At 39.2% G+C, this 5,460-nt stretch overlaps 1 pseudogene; it reads right to left on the bottom strand.

Moving 5' to 3' along the window:
• Nucleotides 1-1,004: 1,004 nt before the first annotated feature.
• On the bottom strand, nt 1,005-3,316 carry LOC133081843 (importin subunit beta-1-like; annotated as a pseudogene).
• Nucleotides 3,317-5,460: the final 2,144 nt, after the last annotated feature.

Consider the following 5,460-nt stretch of genomic DNA (forward strand, 5'->3'; position numbering starts at 1 on the left):
GTGTTTTCCTTAAAATAATGAAAATAACTTAAAACAAACAACCAAAAAGCTAAAAAATGTCTTTCTTTTTTTCTTTTCCTTTTCTTTTTCTTTTCCATCTCCTGTGGTCCATCAGTAGACAGAACTTCAGTTAGTTTTACGAAATGCAATATTTAGCACCCCCTTATCCCACTTTTTTTTAAGGAAAAAGATAAACTTCAATGACTTGAAGTTGAGAATGTGGATATAGCTTCATTCAGCCACACTCAGATTATATAGTATTCTTCACCTCCTTTTAGCCTGATTGTATACAGTGCTGGGTGACAAAGGTACACAAACCCAGGCTCCACCATCATCATCATCAGTAGCATAGGTTCAAGCTGCTTTTTATGATGAAGTACAATCTCTCCCCTCTGGAAAAACCAGTCATTCCACTCAGCACCACCTGAAATACCAAAAACCAAATTGTAGCGTTCCTTGGGAAGAAATAACTTCCATTTCTTCTCCTTCTCTTTGCCCTTCCCCTTTCCCCTCCTCTTTCCCCCTTCCTCCTCCTCCCCCTCCTCCAATTAAGTAAACCCATTATGTTTCTCTTATCCAAAATGGCTCCTGGAGTAGACATTAGAATGGTTTTCTCTGAAGTCAGTGTTTACATAGCTGACCAACAGTCCTGCTGCTAATAGCTGCTCCTCCTGTGGTAGGATTTTCAATGTGGTGTGTTTTCAGCATCTGTGCACACCCCTTACTTCTAGGTTTTTCAAAAGACTGCAGATTTCTAGTGATGGTCTTGGGTTTCATCCCAATGGCTACAGATCGACCTTGATTCTTCAGTTTCCTCAGTTATTTTGCTGTCCATCGAACAGGGTTTTGTTTTGCTAGTTTTGAATCTCTGTTCCTTAGTTAACACTTCAAGAATCATCAGCCAACTGCTACTAATTTCAGTACATTCTTCCCAAATGTCGTAAATAAGTTCCTTATTGGCTCAGCAGCACCAGTACCTAATACTCTTTGGATGATTCTCAAGTCTAGCATTGTGGACAAAGAAAGATAAACTCTACTCTTGGTTGCATCAGCAGTACATCTGAGCATGCATCACCCTTAGATCCTTGTTCCTTTGATCCTTGACAACGACAGAATAGGCTTCCAAGCGGTCTTCCCTTAGCTCATTCAGATAATCCACCGTGTCACACTTTGATTTATTCACCTGAGATTGGTAGGTTTGCAGAAGTGTGCTCAATACTACCTCTAGGTATTTGTTAAACTCTCCACCAATAACAAAGGCAATATCATTAAACACTTACAGAATCTGTGGCTTCACAGACCTATGGACATTCTCATTTCCCAAGTTCTCTGTCAACAAACAGTAAGATACTGGATTTCAAGGTGTGACATAAGTCTTCCACGTATCTTACAGTCTCCAATAAAACCTTGCACTCAGTATAAGTTTTCAATAAAATACCCATACTCAGGAGAACTTAGAGGCCTTTATATACTTTAGGAATTTAGCAACCAACGTTTCCTCTGATGTGCTAACTGCTATCGGATCACCCTCTTGCATCCCCCATATCCAACTGTGCTTTGGAAAATCCTTAACAGGGAGACCGTCATCTCATCTTGATGCTGCAGTTTTCAGAGAACATTTTGAAGAGTTATGTGGAGTAAAGACTGAAAGTCATTGAATTGGATCTTATCAGAAGTGTTTTTATATGTGACTGTATCTCTATTGATACACTTTTTGCAGTTAGAGTTGTCAGCGTCAATTTTTGAACTGAAGGGTAATAGTACTTCATACTATTTTTCACAATTTTCATCAAAGCTTCATATGAAGCACTTCTCAGGTTATTCTGGTGGCCATCAGGACTGTCTGTGATCTCTAGGAGATTCTGAAATATGAGGATAAGCAGTAAGTAGCTGTTTCTTCCTGATCATCACTTACAAACTTTCATAAACAGCTTCAGCTAGATTGGAAAAAACTCAGCACACATTTGATGCCATTCTGGGTTCAGTACTCAGGCTTTCTCTCAGACATTGTAACAAGGGAACCGAGCAAACATCACTTATGGCAGCTTCATGGAGCAAATTGCAAAATTTGCCCCCAGTCTGTATACTAATATACCAAACAATTTACACAGGGGTCTTCGATTAATTATATTAAGCTAGGCATTGCCTGTATAACTAGGATTTTGAGCTTATTGGATTTCTCTTCTTCCAAGATAGAGGCAAAAGTCATCACAAGGGTGTCAGGGTTCCAAGAACTAATCAGGGTTCTTGATCTGTTCTTTACAAGAGCTAAGGACAGGTGGGACAATGTCATCTTCACATCAGGTGGCCAGGAGAATCATCATTTTCATCATCTTTTGTTAGTGTCTGTGTGAGAATTGGAACCTCAATTGTAGTGTTTCCTTGGCATAAATCTTGCTGTGTGCTCTGGGACCTTCTTTGTTCTGCTGTCTCTTTAGCTTCAATGACCAAATCTATAGCTTCAATGACCAAATCTATTTTGTCATCACAGACATTGGACCAGAACTTTATTCCTTACAGGGCCATTTCATCAAAGTCACTGTGTTACTTCAACTGTGATCACAAAAAGAGCAGGGCTCATATGTGTCTCCACATATTGATAATACAGGGGTATTTTCTTCACCAGATTCTGTAATGTAGTCACTAATACCTTATTATCTTGATAACAGGCTGCTTCATAGACTATCTGGAAAAGAAATTGTCTTTCAGATTCTTTGTCAAAGCTTGCTTTGATGAACTCCAATACTCCAGGAGTGCCTTAGTAGCCACTAACTTCACATTACTATTAGGATCTTCCTTCCTCTTTCCCAGGATTATGGCAGTCAGAATCTCATTGGATGGAACTTGTAGCTACTCTGTTTGAATATCTTGGCAGATGTAACAAATTGCATCCAATGTCTACTCTTTCATGTGCTCTGTGCTGTTGGAGTTTGTGACATTGTCTACCAGCTGAAGAAGGAATCCTGACCACTGGTTTACTGAGTTCTCTATACAAACAATTTCAGCCATCGTTGTGAGGAAGAACTAAGCTAGTAGGTTTCTGTGCCTAACGTCTGCAAAATAGTTCTTGGCTTCTCGGTCAAACATTAACATTAATGGGAAGCCATTCTGTTGCTGTTGTGCCTTGATGTTTGGATCCTCAGAAGGCAAAGAGTTCTTGATCAGTAGACCAGCTGCAACCCTGCCAATCTGGCTGTTTCCTGAATTTTCTGGCTCTCTGGACAGTTCCAGAAGGACCTTTGGCAAGTTTCACCACCGCACACTCCAGGAACTTCTACATAGTTTCTAGTTCAAGCAGAGGTAGAGACACAGTTATCTCAATGCTGGAATCAGCTCCAAAGTAAAGGTGATGGCAGTTGCTTCTCTTCAGGCGATGCTTGCTTCTCAGGTGACAGCTCTGACTGGAGATAGGGGTTGGGAGTTGCGTGGCTCTGGAGGGTTTGAAGGGGGTCAGAGTCACCACAAGTTCGTTCATCTGTTCCTTCTTTATAATGCTCCATCATCTTTTCCTTTCCACTCCCTCCCTCCCACTTTCCTTCTTTGCTGTTAGCAATGGCAGCTGCTCCTCTGGTGGAGGTGGTGGAGAAAACTTAGAGGCAGTTCAGAACATGACTAGAGCTTGGTTGGCGAGGAGAGAAAGGAGAAAACGAGGCAGGGAGTGAACAGAAGCCAAAAGGGAGGGAAAATTTTGCTACACTTTAGATTACAGAAACTGGAAGCTAAATCATAAACACCTAAGGTCATTAAAATGACATACTATTTGTGGGAGAGTGTGCATGTATATCAGTAATGAGTTCATTGTCTTGGCCAAGTGCTCAAATAGGTAATGATATCTTATACCCCCAATGATTTCCTTAAAAGAAGTTACATTATCAAAGAACTTACAACCTGCCATTCACCCGAAGTTTCTTCATCCCAGCCATTGTGAAAGAATTAAACTTTCATTATTGATTAAGTGCTTTGGGATTCAGACTAGTGACAGGAACTTTAAAAAACTGCTGTTTATATGGTACTAAAGGACCATACATTAGACTTTTCAGCCAAAATTGCACAAATGTACAACCCCACCATCAGCAGTGTCATCTGCAATATATGGAAATAAAAGGGCTGACTGATTCTTTGCCAAATCTTAGACTCATCCAGTATAGCCCTGCAAGACAGGAATGGTAACTATATGCATCAAAATGTCTTGTTAACATGCACTTCAAATAGAGTTCAAGGTTACAAGGGCAGAAGAACTCTAGGAGCAAGAATAAAACAATTTTAGTTTGCTTTCAAACTGTCAAAATTAAGTGGCTAGTCATTCCTGTATATCAGTTTGGTACAGTTATATGGGAATGGAAATAATCCGGTGGGTAGGGATAGATGCAATTATAGCTCAAGGGTTTTATCCTGGAAGGGGCAGATGCCTGATATAGCCAAGAGATAAAAGTCAGGAAACATGTTTCAAAGGTACCTCCTGGAGGAAACCTTTGGAAGATTGGGAAAGACTAGACAGGAAAGGGATTTGGAGCAATAGAGCTAGGAACATGTTCTACCCTAGACACAGGCAAACACATACACACCTGGATTTATATTTTGTTGAGTTTAGACAAAAATTTCTTAGAAGGCTTGTGCTGAGAAGGAGAGAGGAACAAAGACTTTCTGCAAAAATTATCCAATTTGTAGTTGCAGCTAATGGTGGCAGAGAAGTTAATTTTACTTATCATCATAGACATGCAAACTATGCTTCCTAGCCTTGGCAAGAAAGTTTGTGGAGGTGATGAGTGCTTTCCACAAGGTAGTCTTTCATTAAATATTAGTGGATTTGATTTGTGCCATCTGCCCCATATTTTCACAGAGGGCACAGATGTCTGCCTCTGGAAAGTCACAATCTAAACATGAAGTATGTAGTCTGGAAGCATTAGTTACTACATTGCTGTGATTCTCAATCCAATACATTCTTTATAGTAAGTATTTCCTAAAACCTACTTTAAAATTCTTCTTTTTTTTTTTTTTTTTTTTTTTTGCTGTTTGCTGTATTTTTATTCACCATTATTCATAAACTTGGAAACATATACTACACATCTTGACACCAAGAAACACATGTGTTTTACTCTGGAGAACAATGTATAGGGAGTCATTTTCCCACAATGCATGGATCCTCTTTTTTGTCTGATAAAATCCGAAGGACACCAGGATGTGTTTGGGTACATCATCATTATGTTGGGCTAAGAATTAAGCAGAACATAATCTGTTATATTTAACAGTGTTTGTGAAGAATTTGAAATTACAAAATTGTTACAGTAGGGGTGATTGGCAAACTATGAAAATGCTGATGTTTAATCACCTATTCACGTAAAATTCTTAAATGAAATTTGCACATACTATAACCTACTGATACACACTACTAAAGAAAAAATAACAATATAATGTTCTAGCAGTAATATGAAGGGTAAATGAAAGGAAAGTAATTTATAA

The sequence above is a fragment of the Eubalaena glacialis genome, chromosome X (genome assembly GCF_028564815.1).
Source record: "Eubalaena glacialis isolate mEubGla1 chromosome X, mEubGla1.1.hap2.+ XY, whole genome shotgun sequence".
In the NCBI taxonomy this organism is placed as follows: domain Eukaryota; kingdom Metazoa; phylum Chordata; class Mammalia; order Artiodactyla; family Balaenidae; genus Eubalaena; species Eubalaena glacialis.